This window comes from Vigna unguiculata, chromosome 6, assembly GCF_037176805.1.
Source record: "Vigna unguiculata cultivar grain cowpea cultivar isolate G323 ecotype 2 chromosome 6, ASM3717680v1, whole genome shotgun sequence".
In the NCBI taxonomy this organism is placed as follows: domain Eukaryota; kingdom Viridiplantae; phylum Streptophyta; class Magnoliopsida; order Fabales; family Fabaceae; genus Vigna; species Vigna unguiculata.
The window spans coordinates 8,635,209-8,655,888 of NC_140797.1; the positions used below are offsets into that span (position 1 = coordinate 8,635,209).

At 26.8% G+C, this 20,680-nt stretch overlaps 1 pseudogene; it reads left to right on the forward strand.

Moving 5' to 3' along the window:
* The window catches only part of LOC114188575 (uncharacterized), a 21,871-nt pseudogene extending 2,044 nt beyond the window's left edge, over positions 1 to 19,827 (forward strand).
* Positions 19,828 to 20,680: the final 853 nt, after the last annotated feature.

The following is a 20,680-nucleotide window of genomic DNA, read 5'->3' on the forward strand; positions in this document are numbered from 1 at the left end:
ATATAATAATATAATCACAAAACTAAGTTTTATAGTAAATGAAATTTTAAATAACTTCAAAAATATACAATTTGTTTCCTTTTTCAAAATTTTAGTTTAATTTAGTTTCCCAACTATAGAAATGGGTAAATGTTTATTTGACGTTTCAAACTTGTTTTATGAAAGTTTCTTAGCTAACATTATAGTGGAAAAGTGTTAAACGGTGCAAACAACTCAAATACTATAAGAAAGAACATTTGAAACGTCAAATAAATTTAACAAAAGTTGGTTAGAATGACTAAATTCACACATCTCTAGAGTTAGAGGACTAAATTGAGCAAAATTTTCGAAGAGGGACTAATTTCAATTTTAATTGAAAGTTAAGTGACCAAAAACATATTTAATTCAATTCCTTAATTTTATTTAAAATAATATATCAATTTTATATTTTATATTTGAAATTTCAGTTAATCTTTAAATCTTATATTATAGGCTTAAATAATGGTTTGGTCTCATTACTTATTCAGTTTTTTTAATTTGGTCCTAATATTGTTTTTTTTTTGTTCAATTTGGTCATAATATTCGTCAATTTTGTTCAATTTAATCCTTTTTGCAGATGTCGTTAAAATAATTAACGGATTGAGAACAATAACTAACACATGTCATTTTATGTTCTTTTTTTTTGTTTTTTTCTTAATTTTTAATTTTTTTTTATTTTAAAAAAAGTGTCCACGTGTCATGTCAGGGTCAGTATTTTATATTCAATTTTGTTTTGATATTTATTATTTTTTTTAATTTGATTCCAACTTTTTTTTTAAATTAAACAATTTTGTCACTCTACAATTAAGACCAAATTTAATTATTATATAAATATTATACTGTTATTCTTATTAAAATTTACATTTTTATTACACATCTTTTGTTTAGGATCAGAGCTAGTTTAAAATTAGAGAATAACACTATTAATTTAAAATGTTTTAAGAGATTAAAAATTACATAAAGTATTAAAATTCATATAAACATTATCTATATTACTTTATATGAAAAAAAAAGTTTGGGAGCATATTTAATCATGTAAATATAAAAAAAAATTAATATTTAAAATTTAATTTGTAATTATTAATGATTTAAATTAAAATATTATTTCAAATTTGTATCTTGAAGTAATATTGTAACATCTTAATTTTAAGTTGTTAAAATTAAGATACTATACCTTAGTATTCAAAAAAAATAAACGAATGTATAAAAATATATTAATATAGTCTTACAAATGATCAAACTATATAAATATATCATTTATACATACCAAACATTTCTAACTCTAAACATAAGCTAACCACTTAGAACAACTTTCTACTTAGACCTCCTTTCGATCTAAAAGATGGCTCCTCAACTTTCAGAGGTGCTTTGAAACTGCAACCACCACTGCTCCCACTAAATAGATGATCATCGCAAAAGGAAAACATAAATACAAGACAGAAACACAAAAGAAAGGTAAGTTAATGACTTTTAAAGAGTTTTCTTAAACATATAATATTTATATATATATATATATATATATATATATATATATATATATATATATATATATATATATATAACAATTACAAACAAACAGATATTCTCACACATATATTTATAAACTACGACTTAACTAATCCAGATACATGCAAGGTCAATCCATTAACACCTATGGTCAAGGAAAAACCCATAGGCTAGGACCTCTTGCTCCTCTCACCACATACCACATTCCTTTCTACTTTAGAATTTGAATGGTTATTAAAGCGTCATGATAACTTCCAAGACAATCCCTACCTCAATGCATACACTACCACAATCATTACTAATCCTCCTTGGGTTAGCATCAAGAAATCTCAACTCAGTCTCATATAAACAATCTCATATCATATACTCATCATTCATAATAATTACAAAGCTTCTATAACCACAAAAAATACCATTCAAACCACTCAAGAATGCAAGTATTGTACTTACTCGCCCAGCTAGTAGCCCTCGCCTAGCCACTAGCCTATGCTTGCCTAGCGAGTAGCACTCCCCCAACCACTGGTCCAGGTTTGGAAGTTCCTGACTTGGAAATTCGCCCAACAAGTAGCACTTGCCTAGCCACTGGTCTTGGTTTGGAAGTTCCTGACTTGGAAATTCGCTCCGCGAGTATTACTCGCGCCAACGAGTTTGCCAATCTGTATAATTCTTTAGATTAGTGTTCTGCATAATACGGCAGATCAACTCATTCGCCCAACGAGTAAGCAAATCTCCACAATTCTGCAGAAATTGATTTAAGTAAAAATTATACCTATTCAACCAATTCATACAACTCCAAAACCTCTAGATAGACCATTTGGGTATCAAACATTAATTCTATCAAAATATTCACACTAATTGCATCCAATTGCACCTATAACATACATTTATTCTCAAACAACAAATAAAACCTAAGTATTTATCATTTTCAAACATCACAACCCAGTTCACATATCAAACACATCAATCAATTACAGAATAATCATATAATAACATTCCTAACAGGGACATGATAGGAAGTCTGAACAGGCCAAAATCACCTTTTCCTTTTAGATGTTTCCTCATTATGTCTAATATATATAGTTGAGAGGCACGACCAAGTTGCCCTCATTGCATGTTCGAAGCTTTTGACTGCTGACTAATGTTGCTGTTGATGTTGCATGCTGAATGCGAAGCAACTAAACAACCAGTATGTTGAGTCAAGCCACCTTTTACTCAAAATTCCTAACTATTTAAATGGTATGTGAGTCAGTAGGCATACATATTTTAACCCTATTATGTCTTATGTAGACGTATTGTAAAAGACTTTTAGATTGTCATCTTATTGTAAAATGACATGTAGGATAACTTTTCTTATAAAAAAATGTAGATAACCTTAGTGGTTGCTATAAGAATTATTTCATGATATTTTTTCTCTTTTATTTTAATCTCTTTTTCATTTATGTAAATAGTAAGAATAGTATTACCTTTTTACTGTGTGAGAGTGGAAGATATTTTTGTATTCAATATCAATCTTGAAAATTCAAAATATAATTATGTTACAGCTATTTATGCAACTAAGATCAATGGAGGTTGCTCCAATTTATATTATCTTAGTAAGTTATTTATAAATTTGGCAATAGTGTACTCTTATTCCATAAATTCAACATCTTTTTAAAAGATAAAATATTACAAGTTATTATTTTAGTAAGGACATATTTAAGGATTTTTTTTCTTAATTAGTCCTTCTAGAAGTCAACATTACTCTGTTAAATTATATATCTTATATTAATGTCACAGTGAATTAATTAATTTTTATTTCTTTTTTTAAATATATTTTAGTTTAAAATTTAATTAAATTTAACTACTACAACAACAGATTCCTTTCTTGATTGTCTCACTCTCACACAACAAAATAAATAGTGTTATAACTGATATTTTACACTTCTATTGAGTTATTTTGGGTGCCCACACACATGTTTGTATTTAAATGGAATGAGTATTTATGCTATACATAAAATATTGAAAGGCTAGAGGTAATTAAATTTGTGCTACTTTTAATTAGAGATTCAAAAAGCATACCTTACCAATTCAAATATTGTTCAAAATACATCTTGTATGTTTCTTCATTAGTGTCTAATATAGCTTCAGATTTTGAGAAAGAAGATATCAACAGAAGGCATTGTGGTATATTTGGAGTGACATAGAAAAATAGATTAAAACGACCTCTCCCAGAAAGAATTCCATATATATTGCTTCTACTTTTAATGGTCTATTTTGGATTAAAATAGAGCGAAGAGAATAAGATAAAATAAAAAGAGAGAAGATAGTCGGGTTATAGGATTAAGGAATTCTGAACAAATTTGACTAAAATTTTTGTTGTGATTGAAAAAATATATTTTTTAAATTTTAATTTTATTTTATTATAATAAATAAAAACATAAATATTAATAAAAAGTTAAAATTACAGTCTACTATTTTGTTATTGTGAGAACTTAAAAAATACTTAAAAGTAGTGATGATTTTAATATTTTAATAATAAAAGATTTAAGCTATATAAAAGTTTCTAATAACTAAAATTGTCTAATATATAAAATTACTATCTCTCTAAACTTGTTCTTTAGGGTTCTTTTTTGTTTTCCCTCTTCGTTTTTTCCTTCAATATTCATCTGATTAAAGAACAAAGATGGGATCCATCCTCACGAAAAGTTCTATATTTTCATTCGATCTAAGAGTCAAAGAGAGTAAATTTTTATTTTGTCCTCTTTTAGGCATTTTAGCTCTTGGGTTGCTTGTGGGCCTTAGGGTGACACGTTTGACTTAAGGTTGCTTTTAGTGAACCACTATTGCTTTATGATCAAGATACTATGATTAGAACTATAATCAGGGTTTTTGATTGGTTGTTTAGATGATCTCGTGTAAGAAAAAAAGTTTTCTCTGTCTCAAGTGAAGGAAGCTAAATTTTGTTTATATATGTGACATTCATTATAATTATTAATTGTAATTTGGATGCGTTGATTTTTGAATTATGAATTATAACTCATTGCATTGTGGTGAATATTTGTAAATTTTAGATTGAGATGTGATATGCATGAAATTTCTGATCTGGTATTATTTGAGAATACTTATGTGTGAGTCTTGAATTGAGTAATAGGGCGCTTAAGGGTTTACTAAGTGGGGATTATTCAAATAGTCCCAAATTACTCATTCTAAAGCTCAAAAGGGAAGTTTTGGGTACTGATACACCATTGAGCGTAATTGTAGCTCCACTAGGCACCACTGATATAGTAGTACTAACTTAAGGGCGTTGTGCACCACTTTTGGACCATTGGACGCACTCAAATCATTGGGTTCTAGGGATTGTAGTGTTAGGTGCTACTTTTCCTACAATGAGGTGCCAACCTATTTTTCCAGTCTGTATCATCTTGGAAAAAATGGGATTTTCGCTTCGTTAACCATCAAATCGAGCTTAAATTTTGATAGCATGTCATAGACACATGAATTATTACGTTGACCGGTGGGATATTTGATTTGAAGTCTTTAGCTAGAAAAGTTATTCTCTTATGTTTATCCTAATTTAGGTTTCTCTCTTCTGAAAAACATTCTTATTTGTGGTTTTGGTTTGATCTTGGAATAAAAGAATGTATATGGTGAATGATAAATGTGTGGTAATTGAAATGCAAAGCATGCCAATGTGATGAAATAAGTTATATATATATATATATATATATATATATATATATATATATATATATTGTGGTTAATGTATGAAGTTTATTTGAATAGAATCAGGTAAATCTGGAAATACAAACAATACTCGTGAAAATGAAAGCTTAGTGGATATGTGATTTGATGATGAGGTTATGCATGTAGTGGATTTGGATTGTTCAAGGAAATGTTATCAGGTCTGAGGAATGTTATATGTGGATTGATATAATTCCTAAGGAGGAATCATATGACATGTAAGTCTAGGATTATATAATTACTATAGACACTCTTTGGAAGTTATCCTTATACTTTATTAGACTTTACGACTCATATAGAGAAGTAAGTCTAGCTGGTGAAGAGGCAAAGAGGTTCCTATAGCTAGTCTTGGGGCTGTGGGCTCCATTTCTATTAGACTATAGGTGAACTCACTTTGTTATGAGAGAGAGGGACCAAGTATCATTAATGACTTGTAACACTGAGGATTTCATTCTACATGCACTAGTTCATTATTGGCCTTTCGACGATATCAAATAAAGACAGTTAGAATAGAACTGTCTTTATCAAGACATGATGGCATAACTTGCAATTAAAATGTGTTTTATGTCGACGATTACACGAAAGCCCGTCATTGTATTTCAAATTATACTAATATAGCAATGATTATGATTTAAATCATCATTGTATTGTTGTTTTGTAGCAAAATAACGACGGTGTATATTAAAACCACTGTGGAATAACCATGTCATTTACCAATTATAGGGCTTTTTGACTTTGCACCCTAGTTTTCAACTGTTCTTCCCTATGCTTTCCTATAGCTTGTAGCCACCTCCTTTTGACATTCTCAACGACGACCATTTGAATATTCTTGTCATTTGTGCCACTAGCACTGTCGCCCACCTAGTGCTGGAAGATAGCGTTGATAGGGGGAGCCACGACTCCCCCAACCATTTTTTTTATTTTATTTTCTATATATTTAAAAAATAATATTTATATATTATTACTTTATTTATATTAATCTCAATAATTTTTATTTTATTTTATTTTTTATATATTTAAAATATATATATATATATATATATATATATATATATATATATTTATATATTATTACTTTATTTATATATTATTACCTTATTTATATTAATTTAGTTTGGGAAAGCTTTTTTAAAATTTAAAAATCACGTTTTTTCTCTATTATAATTTCTTATACTTTTTTATTTGGTTTCTCTCTTTTCCGTGTCTCCATCTCTTTCTCTCGTTTTATTTCCATCTTAATTTTCACCATCAATTCCTTATTATTTTTAAAATCAAATTGCACTACGGCAAAATTGAGGAATTAAGGAACATTTTGGACCAAGCAATTTCTTCGTTTGAGTCAGTTCATTTTTCCCTTTTTTTTTGAAGCAATATGTTTCTCTCTTGTATGTGGCTTTTCTACGCTCTAGGCATATCTCTATCTGTTAGAGATCATAAAATCATGCTTTAATTGTTGATCAACTCTTCTTTGTGTAGATAGAGCTATTTTAGGCTTTGAAGTTGTGTAAGGGAAGAGCAAGATTAAGAATCTACTCTAAGGTAAGGGAAGCTAATCATTTAGAAATTATTAGTTTTCTTAAAATATTGAGTCTTGGTTTTAAGATTTAATTTGGGGTTTTCATAATTTCACCTTTTTGTAAATAGGTGAGAGGTGACAAATTTATATTAGAAAGATTATGGTAAAGAGTAAAATAATTGATTCTTTTTTCAAAAGGAATGCTTGTGATGAAGATGAAGAAAATGCATCGATGTCATCTAAAATTGAGAAACATCATGAGAATCCAAAAATTAAAGAAAACGTCTTCAAATTATGTAATGAATTTGAAAATGCTTTAGAACGTGATATGGAGAAGCGTCTTCAAATTTAGCAATACCCAACAAATCAAATTGATGAGGTACGAAGGGCTTATCTAAAATGGGGTCCATATCAAATGCATCTAGAAAATTATCTATTGTCTAGTAAAGATGATCATCCAAGAAGATTTCAATACATATGGTTTAGCTTATTTCCTTCATGGTTAGAGTATTCGCCATTAAAAGATGTTGCATATTGCTTACCGTGCTATCTTTTTAGTAAAAAACCAAGCGGACAACCTAGCTCAAATGTTTTCATTGTTACAGGTAATTGAGTTGATTTTCATTGAATTCTAATTAGCAATAAGTTGATTGTCATCAACATGTTTTAACTTTTTGAATGTTTGTTTATAGGTTTTAAAAGTTGGAGGAAAGTTAACAATGGAAAAAATTGTGCTTTCCTTAAACACACATTGGGAAGGATCCTTTTTCACCACATAATATTGCAATGTCTTCTTGTCAAGACTTGTTAAATCAAAATTGCCACATTAAGAATGTTTTGGAAATGCAAAGCTGAGATCAAATTATGTAGAATCGGTTACGTCTCAAGACATCAATTGACACGATTCATTTTTTATCGCCTGTGCTTTTAGAGGTCATGATGAAAGTACTGAATCGAGGAACCAAAGTAATTTTCTTGAGATGATAAAACTCGTAGCATCATACACTAACGAAGTTGCAAAAGTTGTGTTGGAAAATGCTCCATTCAATTCCAAATATACTTCACCTAAAATTCAAAAAGAGTTATAAAATATTCTTTCTAGTAAAGTGAAAAGTCATATTCGTGAGGAAATTGAGGATTCCAAGTTTTGTATAGTTGTCGATGAAGCTCGTGATGAATAAAAAAAGAGCAAATGACTCTCTTTTTTAGATTCATTGATAAAAATGGTTTTATTCAAGAGCGATTTTTTGATATTGTGCATCTTAAAGACACCACAACATTAACTTTGAAGAATGAATTGTGTGTTGTACTATCTCGACATAATCTTAATGTTTCTAATATTCGTGGTTAAGGGTAGGGATGTCAAAAAAATTCGTACCCGCGAGTAACCCGGGTAAGAAACAAATATTAAAAATGGATATCCGCTACCCGCATGTTAACGGGGCGAGTACGGGTATCATAGTATCCGTACCCGCTAAACTTTAATTCACAAAAGTACCCTCATATATATATATATATATATATATATATATATATATATATATATATATATATATATATATATATATATATATATATATATATATATATATATACTAGTATTTTTAGCCGTGCAACGCACGAAATATCGAATTTTAAAATTAAAAATTACAGTGTATTTATTAAATTAATTTGAAATTATAAAAATATAATTAAATTTAATATAAATTTTATTTTATAAAATTCAATAATAATATTTTAATTGATTTTATAATAAAAATGTATTTAAGTTATTTATATATATTTTTAATAAAATGTATTATATATAATTATTTTAAATAATATATTAAGATTTAGATAATTAAAATTAAGAAATCAAATTTAATTTTGAATGAAATATTGAGTAAAAAATGTAGAAAAATATAATAGTTGTTTCTCTAATAATAAAAATGATGGACAATATAGAAATTGTTGAGTAGACTTAATAAAGATACAAACATTAGACGATATAAAAAATGTGAAGAGTAAGCGATATAAAGCTACAAATGATAGATCATGCATATAAATGTAATGTTTAATTAGTCAGATAGTACTCACTATCTTCAGATGTGTCAGTTTGATACTCACTTTTAAAAATGTGTCAAACTAATCCCAACTTTTGAAAAAATGTCTCAATTAGGTTCCTTCCACTCTTGTAAGTCATTTTAAATATCGATACCATTAATGGCGTTAATATTTTTTCTCAAAGGGACCTGATTGAGACATATTTTCCAAAGTTAGGACCCAATTGACACCTTTGTAAAAGTGGGTATGAAACTGACATATCCAAACAAAAGTGAGTATTATCCGACTAATTACACCTAAATATAAATAGTAGATTCTTTAAAGATACAAATGTTAGACTGCAAACAAAATATAAATAGTAAACAATCAAAACTTACAAAATGTAGACTATGTAGACAAATATAAATAGTACACTATGCAAAAATACAAAGGTTAGACGTTGATAGACTCTTCTATTTGAGTCCTTTTTTTACATTTTTTTTGGATTTTGAATTTCAAATTTTAACTTTGCTCCCATATTTCATAGCTTTTAAAATTTAGAATTTAAATTCAAACTTTATTACTATATATTTTGAATTTCAAATTTGACAATATATATCCTAATTTAGAAAAAAAATATTGAAATCGACATTATTAGTGATTTTTATATCTTTAAAAATTTTAAGAATGTATAATTTTAACTTGTAATGATATACCAATGTCTATGTTATAAAAATTATTTTTTAAATTATTGTTTAAGTTTGTGTAAAATGTCAAAAAATATGTGAAAAATATTTAAAAATATTTAAAAATTCATATTTAAATTTTACAATTATTTATTTATTATTTTACACTATATTTTAATTATTTTTACTATTATTATTATATTAGGACTAATATGTTAATATATTATTATATTATTAAGAACCATAGATCTTTTATTCCTAAATATTATATTACTTGTTTATTTTCTATATCATATTTTTAACTTTTATTGTTTTTAATTGTGAATATTAATGTATTTCCATTAAATTTTTTTAATTTATCATTTTTCATATTTTGATAATATATAAAATACGAACCTTTCTCATAAGTTAAAAATATTTGAAAGTTGTTTAGAGACATTATAAGAATCTATTGAAAAACCTACACTATTTTACAATTTTTTTTAATGTTAAAATTTAAATTTTATTGGTATATTTTTTGTTTAATTAGTCAAATAGTACCATTTTCATTCTAAAGTTTCAGTTTGGTAATTGCTTTTAGAGAAAATGTTACTGTATATACTTCGAATTCCAATTTTCACAATATATAAATTTTAATCTTGCAATAATATTGAAATTGTAATAGTTAATTATTTCCATATCTTTAAAAGTTTTAAAAAAATAATTTTTAATTTTTACCTTATATTTTAATTATATTAATATTATTATATTTTATATTTACATTGTTACATATTATTATATTTTATAATATATTATTATATCATTATGGGTCATCAAATTTTTTGAATATTTAAATTTATATATTTTTATCAAAAATATTAAAGTATTTATTACAAAAATTAACTTTTTGTATATATTTTTATTTTAAATGTTAAATTTAATTTTTTTTATCACATTCTATTTCTTTTAATGTCCGTTACGATTTTAAATTTGAATCCAAAATTTATTAATATTATTAATTTTTCACAACTTAAAAACGATATTATTTTCAATGAATTAATTTTGAAATTTATTCTAAAAACAAAAAGAAGGAATATATTACCTAATATTATCTACTGCTTGATGTTTACAAAAATCAACTATAAGAAAAGTTCAGTTTCGAAGGACATTAAATGAAAAAAAATAGTTTCAATGTAAATTCAATGTAATGTAATATTATATAAAAATATAAAATGATAATATTACATTAATCCTACATAAATATAAATTTATTCTTAAATTAATATTTAAATTTAATCATAAATTGATATAAAGTTAAGAATACAACCATAATCAGTATTATTAGATCAATCAGTTTTCAAACACGTTAATAGAAGAATATTTTGGTTTCCAATGCAATATTTTAAAACCATAATTGATATAAAGTTAAAAATACAACCATAATAAGTAATATTAGATCAATCGATTTTCAAGCACATTAATAGAAGAAGATTTTGCATTTTGTATTAATCATTAGCGATAAATAAAGAAGCATATAACATCTCAAAAAACAACATGATGATATAAATTTTTTATATTTTTTATATACTTAAAATTGATACTCCATGATTCATTGAGTCCCACAAATCATGATTGTTGTTGTTCATAATAAATAGTCATAATTCAAAATGAAAATTTCTTGGAAGACGAAAAGTTTTCCATTTATTCTGTATATTTTTTACATTTATATTGAAAGACGTAAGTGTTGATTTATAAAGTTTATTCAATAAGCTACGTTAAAATTTAAGAAGATTTTTGAAAACTGTATAAAGCTCTCTTAAAAAGGTAGGTAGATTTTTCAAATATTTTCCATGGAAGTAGGTTGGAAGAAACTGAAAAGTTCTTTAAGAGGTTGAAAAAATATAACTTAGAAGTAGTGTTGGAAAAAACTGGAAAATTATTTTAATTCTTAACATCTTTATATTTTTGGAAGATGAAAAGTAGATTTTGAAAAATATAAATATATTTTTCAGTAAGCTAGGTAAAAAAAACAAAGTCTTAATTTTTAATTTGGTATTAAATATATTTAAGGTAAGTAATTTTAAGAAACTATTAACTGATCAGATTTTAAGAAAAGTGTAATATGTAATGACTATTTTTAAAATAAATTGATAAAATACATAATTTTTCTGTAAAAGAGGAGAAAATATTAATACTTATATAAAAAATATTTGTTAGTTATAAATATTTCTTCTACTTTGAACTTTTTAAAAGTCTATGTTATCATTAATGAGACAAATTCATGGAGTCAGAACTTTATTTTAATTTTGTTTGTTCAAAAATTTAAAAACTTGGATTATGCCTTTATAATTTGTATTTATTATAAAAATAAAATGTAGTTTATGATTTGCATTTACTTCACTATAAAAATTCTGAAATAGTAAATATTATCTTATCAAATAAGATTTTAATATTATATTTTAAAGTATTCACTCTCGATTCTACAAAACATTTCAGTCATGTAATATCCGTAAATTCCACACAAAATCCTAATTAATTTATTATATTACATTCTTTAATTAGATTTATTTTATAAAAATTAGCTACCTTCTCCAAGAAACTTTGTAAAAGTTTCTAAAGTTGTTATTTTATCATATTTACTTCAAAATATTAATTATGAAGACCACCAATGATGTATATTTTGGGACAATGCACATTAGAACTCAAAACAATATTGTTAGCTTTGCAATTGTATATAATTATATATTAGATTAGGGTTAAGTATCTTTTTAGTCCTTGAACTTTGATCCAAAATTGGAATTCGTCTCTGGTCGAACCTTTGATAAATTTTGGTCCCTAAACTTTAAAAATGAATGAATATAGTCCTTTTAACCCAATTTTGTTAACTTTTTTAAGGTTTCGAACGCATTTCTCAGTAAATATTAAGCCGCGAATGTGTCAAACGGCGTAAACAACTCCAATATTAACATGAAACACATTTCACATGTTGAAAAAAGTCAACGTAATTAGGTTAAAAAGGACTATATTCATTCATTTTTAAAGTTTAGGGACCAAAATTTATCAAAGTTTCGACCAGAGACGAATTCCAATTTTTGACCAAAGTTCAGGGACTAAAAAAATACTTAACCCATTAGATTATATACTATTAGAGATTTTGGTCATTCAAAATGACTTTTACTCTATGGGAATGTGAGAAGATTTTTGGACCCCGTATAAAAGTTTTTCAAGAAGTTATGTAGATTTTTAAAATATTTTCCATTTAAAAATATAATAAAATAAATTCAAATATAACATTGTATTGAGACACTAAAAAAGTTGTTGGTTTCTTCATAATTAATGCTAATTGATTATAAAAATGTGTTGGAATAGACAAATTTTTATCTTGAAAGTAGTGTTGAAAGAAACTGAAAAGTTGTTTTTATTCTCCTAAACATATTTTAATTTCTGGAAGATAAAAAGTATTTTTTGAAAAGTATTAAAAGCATATCTAGCAAACCAAGTTAAAAAAAAAGTTTTAATTTTTAATTTGGTAAATAAATGTATTTAAAGTAAATAATTTTATTTGCATTTTTTATTAATAAGAAATTATTAATTAATCATATTCAAAAAAGTGTAATATGTAATATTATTTTTAAAACAAAAATTAAAAGAATAACTAATTTTGTCTATAAAAAAGGAGAAACTATTAATATTTATATAAAAATATTTGGTAGTTATCATTATGTATTCTTTTAATTTTAAATTATAAATGTTTTTTGTACTATGAAAATTTTAAGACGTGGGATTGGAACGAGGAAGCAAACAAATATATTTCATTCATGGATTTAACTTATTAAACTTTAATAAATATTTATTGAAGCATGAACTTTATTTCAATTTTGTTTGTTGAAAAATTTAGAAAATTTAGATTTTACCTCGATTTGCATTTATTTTAAAAATAAATTGTAACTTATGATTTCCATTTACTTCACTATTATAATTCTTAAACAGTAAATATTATTGTATCAAATAACATGAAAATTATATTTGAAAGTATTCACTCTCAAAACTACGAAACATTTCAGTAAATATCGTGTAATATTTTGTAAATTCCACGCCAAATCCTAATTAATTTATTGTATTACCATTTTTAGTTTAATTTATTTTAAAAACAATAGTTACTTTCTCTAAAAAACTTTGTAAAGGTTCCTAAAATGTCATCTTATGATACTTACTGCTCCAAAACATTAATTATGAAGACCACCAATTATGTTTTTTTGGGACATGACACTCTCTTACTATAATAAATGAATGTTGTATATTTCAATACATGTCTGGAAATCTGATATACACATATGAACCCATATGAGTATATTTGAAAGAAGATAAGTTTTAAATTGTAGACGTAGCAGCGTTCTTTGAGTGTGAAGAGAGGTACCGGTAATCAAAGCGTACTAGTGATAATAATATTACGTAGAACAATCATGATTATCGTCTTGAGCGGTGTTGATAACTCTGGACAGTGCAATTAATTTTATCTTGAGAAGTGAAAACCATAATGAAGAGAAATTTAAAAAAATGAAACGCTCCTTGGTTGGCGATTTAGTATTTAATATTGGAATATGAAAACATTTAATAATTAAAACGTGTAACAGATGATATAGCAGTTTAGTCATTATTATCTCGAGTAGTGTGAAATTTAATGCATTTGAATACTGATTGACACGTTGTTATCATTATCTCGAGCAATGCGAAATTTAATGCATTTGAATACTGATTGACACGTTGACTTAGAGATAATTCGAACCACTTTTTGAAGGCGTTGGAATACAAAAAGTTTTTTAAACGGTCATTTTAAATTTATTTTTCCATAAAAATTGATCTTAAATTCTTCTGAGTATGAAAATGGTGAAAAATATTTTAATTATTTTATAACTTATATTATTTTAATAATAATAATTAATAAGCAATAGTTATTATATTTCACTGACGTTTAAATTTCCAATTTATATGGAATGGTAATTAATGTTAATTAATTCAATTTCTATTTAAAAATAATTTATATTGACTAAAATGAAGTCGAACAAAATCTAATACAAAAAAGGAAAATACATATAATAAAAGAGAATAAAATATAACTTTTATATTGAGATATATAATAACTGCATACAAAATAAGAGCCCAATTGAAATCTTCTTATATATTGATATATATATATATATATATATATATATATATATATATATATATATATATATATATATATATATATATATATATATATATATATATAAAAATAAGAAGTTCAAACAAAATTACATACAAAATTTTCAACTTTAATACCAAAAAAATAGATAAAGAACTTTGATATCTCTGCTTGTTCTTTCACTTTCAACTTTAAAAAACAATTCAGGGTGATCCTCTGCAAAGAGTTGATGATCTCCATAGAAAGATCTTAGTTGGTTCTAGCCTTGGGTAATCATTGGAGTGTGAATATCCATGTTGTAAGTAACATGGTGAACATTACTTTGGTAATCAACAACAATCCATTTAGCAGCAAAGTCCTTACAATAGCGTATTATGAACACTCAGTCGACGTGTCCAAAGTCCTTAAAATATTAGCAAGTTAAGAATAAAGAAATAAATAAATATAAATAACAAAAATAAATGAGTTTGAATAAAAAAATATACCTGGTCTTTCAAAAACATAGAAATGAATCTGCCAACCATTTCTGAATAAAGTATGGATTGTGGTGTGGGCATGGATTCCATTGCAGGAGAATAGGTTGGTGATGAAATAAAATTGTAAGAGAAGAAAATGGGTAACAGTAGAAAAATCAGATGTCTGAATTTGAATTGGTAAACATAGGGAATATATATATAAAAAGAATAGGAGAAGTCATAGCTCTTGAAAGTATCTGTACATACTGGACAGTCTGAACTGGTAAAAGTACAAGTTCATAAATACGAATTAAAAAATAATACGTTAAAAAAAAGAATTATGAAGCGTCGTAAAAGTATAAGAAGAATTATTTAATGTAATTTACTAATGTTGATTTTTTTTTTCAGGAAGGGGTATTTAATATTGGAATAGAATAAAGTTTAATAATTATAACGTGTGGCAGATGATGGAGCAGTGGCAGATGATGGAGCAGTTTATTCATCATTATTTCGAGCAGTGCGAAATTTAATCCGTTTGAATACTGATTGACAGGTTGATTTGGAAAAAAATTCGAAGCAGTATTTGAAGGGGTTGGAATACAAAACGTTTTGTAAACGAAATGGTTTTGATGGAGTAAACGATGATTGGAAAAATGTGAAGAACTCTTTGAAAAGTGTCCGAATAAAAACAAAAATTGGGTAAAAATAAAGAGATTTGGTGATACAGTGCATTATTAAAAAAATACCATTAACGAAAAAAATGACACAAACAGAGTTTAAGGTAGAAAAATGAAGAAGATGAAGGGTTTGCTTGTAAAAGGTGGAAAAATACAGATAAATTGGTAAAGAAAAAGGTATTTTGATACAAATTACTTACCAGTTAAGTTGTACAGTGAAAAAGACTCGTGCATGACTTTGAAATCTTGATTTGAAGCATGTATCTAGAAGAAAAACAGTTAGATCAAGGTAGATAAACGGAAAAAATAGTTAGATTAACTCTGTTTGGTGTAGAACTTTGAAAAAAATATAGTGTATGATGAACTCTTTGAAAAATGTCCAAATAAAAACGTAAATCGGGTAACAATAAAGAGATCTGCTGATAGAATGCATTATTAAAAAAATACCATGAACGAAAAAAAAATGACACCAAGAGAGTTGAAGGTAGAAAAATGAAGAAGATGAACGGGTTGCTTGTAAAAGGTGGAAAAATACAGATAAATTGGTAAATAAAAGGGTAGATTTTGATACAAATTACTTACCAATTAAGTTGTACAGCGAAAAAAACTCTTAAATCAGTTTGAAATCTTGATTTGAAGTCTGTAAACAGAAGAAAAATATAAGAAATAGTTAGATCAAAGTACATAAACGTCAAAAATAGTTAGATAAAAAGTTTTTATAAACCTGATGTTAAATCTGTCGCTGTGAACCATATTAGACATGTAGCAACCCTAGAAAATAGCATCATCGGAAAAAAATAGTTAGATTTGAGAAAATAAAAGAAGAATATGAGTTGTTCGCTTGAGAAAGGTCAAAATGAAAATGAAATCTGCGTAATAAAACCATATGTCGCAGTGAACCATATTAGTCCTGTACAAAAACGAAACAAATAGTTAGATCTGACAAAATATAAGAAGAAAATGAGTTGTTCGGTTGAGAAAACTCAAAATAAAATCGACTTCTAGGTTTAAACCTGTAAAAAAATGCATGAAAAAGTTAGATCTGACAAAATATAAGAAGAAAAATAGATGTTCGCTTGAAAAAACTCAAAATAAAAACGACTTCTGGGTTTAAACCTGTAAAAAAACGCATGAAAAAGATAGATCTGACAAAAAATAAGCAGAAAATGAGTTGTTCGCTTTAGAAAACTCAAAATAAAATCGACTTCTGTGTTCTTACCTGTAAAAAAAACGTATGAAAAAGTTAGATCTGACAAAATATAAGAAGAAAATGAGTTGTTCGCTTGAGAAACTCAAAATAAAACCGAATTCTGGGTTCTTACCTGTAAAAAAACGCATGAAAAAGTTAGATCTGACAAAATATAAGAAGAAAATGAGATGCTTGCTTGAGAAAAATCAAAATAAATACGACTTATGGGTTTAAAGCTCTGAAAAAACGAATGAAAAAGATAGATCTGACAAAAAATAAGAAGAAATGAGTTGTTCGGTTGAGAAAACTCTAAATAAAATCGAATTCTGGTTTTAAACCTGTAAAAAAACGCATCAAAAAGTTAGATATAAGAAAATATAAGAAGAAGATGAGTTGTTCGGTTGAGAAAACTCAAAATAAATTCGACTTCTGGGTTAAAACCTATAAAAAACGCATGAAAAAGTTAGATCTCACAAAATATAAGAAGAAAATATAAACCATCTCCATAGTCATTTTTTTGCGATTTAAAAACAACTCGATGAAAAGAAGAAGATGAACAGAAGAAGATGTTAGAGGAGAAGCTAAGAAAGACAAAGAAACCATGATGAACGCGGAGAAATAGAGACAGAGAAAGAGAGAGAAAGAAGTGAGAAGGCGGTGCCAGAGAGAATGAGAAAGAGAGAGAAAGAAGAAAGAAGGCGATCGCAGAAAGAATGAGAAAGAGAGAGAAAGAATTGAGAAGGAGGAAGGTGAGAAGACTGAGGAAGAGAGAGAAAGAAGTTTTAATTAAAAGTTCGGTTTTCAATTTCTTTTCCATTTTTTTTTTCATACTTCAAAATGCTGAGAGATTGACACATCAGCGTTTTTACCTTTTGTAGATAAAAATTTGAATTGAGAAGTAGGTCAGATATATTATTCAATGGAAAAACTTGCCTTTTGTTAGTTCCCAATTGTATATAGTATTAGATATATATACATATATATATATATATATATATATATATATATATATATATATACTAGTAAAAAAAACATTCTGGCCTAATTTTTTCTAAGTTGCATATCTTGTCTTCTATCTTCATCCTTCAAACTTCAAGTATTGGTACGTTGTCTTCTTCCAAGTACACCCATTGGCATTATTCTCTTTCCTTTATTTGAAATTGGACATATACATCAAATCCTATATAGAAAATGACGTTTATGATATGCTTGTTGTGAAATGATGGAATCAAAATAATCATTTTATATTTACTTTTATAATTATTTGGACTTGTATGAACTTGAGTTTATTTGAACTTTATTTAAAATTTATGACAGTGATGTATTTTATTTTATTTTATTTGAATTTATGATTAAATATTTTTTTTTTTAAATAATTTTGTAAATACCCACGGGTACCTGTGGATACTCGTGGATATGAAAAAAATAGGCGGGTACCCACATAACGGATACCCGACAGATATGGGTACGAGTACGGTGCATATATTTATCCAACGGGTAGGGTACGAGGGAGCTACTACCCGTACCCTACCCGCCCCGTTGACATCCCTAGTCAAGGGTATGATAGTGCTAGCAATATGAGAGGAGAATGGAATGGATTACAAGCATTATTTTTGATTGATTGTCCTTATGCATATTATGTTCATTGTTTTGCTCATCAGTTACAACTTGCCTTGGTTGCTACATCAAGAGAAGTTATTCCAATTCATCAATTCTTTTCAAAATTGACTTTTATTGTCAATATTCTTTGCTCTTCTAGTAAACATCATGAGGAGTTACAAGCTGCCAAGTTAGATGAAATTGCATATTTGTTAGAAATTGATGAGCTAGAAAATGGTAAACGGGTAAATCAAATTGGTAATTTAAATCGAGCTGGGGATACCTGTTGGAGCTCTTATTTCTCTTCTATTTGTAGCTTGATCAATATGTATGATGCAACTTGTTTAGTTCTAGAAAAATTATTTTTGATGGATCTACTTATTCACAATGTGGTGATGATGATAATTCTTACAAAAGCTTGACCTTATTTGAGTTTATATTGATCTTGTATTTGATGAGAGAAATTATGGGATAATAGATGTCCTTTGTCAAGCATTACAAGAACAATCTCAGGATATAGTTAATGTTCTGCGTCTAGTTTGTTCTATAAAAGGACTTATTCAAAACTTGAGAGAAAATGGTTGGGATAAGTTATTAAAAAATGTGACTTCTTTTTGTGAAAAACATGACATTGAGGTGCCTAATTTTGGGGCTTCTTATGTAGCAAGACAAGGACGCTCTTGTCACCAAAAAGATCATATTACATTGGAACATTATTTTAGAGTTGAAATATTCTTTGTTACCATTGATAAGCAATTACAAGAATTAAATTGTAGATTTAATGACTAATCAATGGAGTTATTAATTCTAAGCTTCGCTTTGGATCTTAAGGATGCTTATAAAGCTTTTAATATTGATAAAATTTGCACTCTTGTGGACAAATATTATCCCATGGATTTCAATGAGCAAGAGAAGATTAATTTGAATTTTCAATAACATTTCATTATTTATGCTCATCAAGATTCAAATTTGAAGAATTTATCAACAATGCAAGAGTTATGTACATGTTTGGTAACAACAAAAAAGACTGAAGTTTACTACTTGATTGATAGATTACTTCGCCTTATCATGACTCTTCCAGTTTCTACAGCTACAACTGAAAGATCTTTTTCTGTAATGAAAATAATCAAGAACAAGTTGAGAAATAAGATGGAGGCTGAATTTTTATCAAGCACTATGATAATCTATATTGAAAGGGATATTGCAACTAGATTCAATTCTAATTCAATTATTAAAGATTTTAAGTCATTGAAAGAGCGTAGAGGAACACTCTGACGAAAGGTAACTTTTGTTTTTTTTAATATATTATTATTGATGATAACCTTTATGTTACTCATATATATTATTGTCATATGGATTTCATTTTCATGAGTGCTTGTTTTGAATAGAAAAAAAGACGTAAAGAAATGAATATTTTTAAATTGAAAAAATAATTTACATATAAAAAATCTAATTTGACCCCGCTAAAATTTTTGTTCAAGTTCTGCCACTACGTCCACCATTAAAACAACCAGTTCAAACTTCTTCTCCACAAGAGGTTTGCTTCTCTTCTCCTCCTTTATCGTTCTCGTCTCTTCTCCTCTGTCGCCGTTCGCGTCTCTTCTCCTCCACTTTCGTTCGTGACCTCTTTGTTCTCCTCTACTGCCATTTGCGACTTCCTTTATCCCCTTTACTACCAACGTTCGCGACCTTCGTCGTTTGCTACCACTGAAATTTTATTGCCAACATTCTCCCCATCACTTGTCCCTTGCTCCTCTTCTTCATCAAAGTTAGTATCACTTCTTCAATAATTTGTTAAGTCTGGAATGTGGAAGCATGGTATCCATCTTGAATCAATGAGAAGCAAAGAAATGGAATATTTGCCAATCAATTAGCCTATGTTTTTTAGGCAACTTCCATTAAGTTTTTATGAAATTTTAGGTTTATGTGAAATTGTGTTCTAACATTTTTCATAAAAGGTTAAGGAGCCTCAAAATTTCCAACCTTGCATATATTAATTAAAAAGTGTCCCATTAACAACAAATGAAAAACTTGAAAAGAGGGCTACACTTAAAACCAAATTGTAAGCCAAAGGATCAAAATAGTTTTAACTTTGCTTTTGACGATCAAAATGTTAGATTTTTTTTAT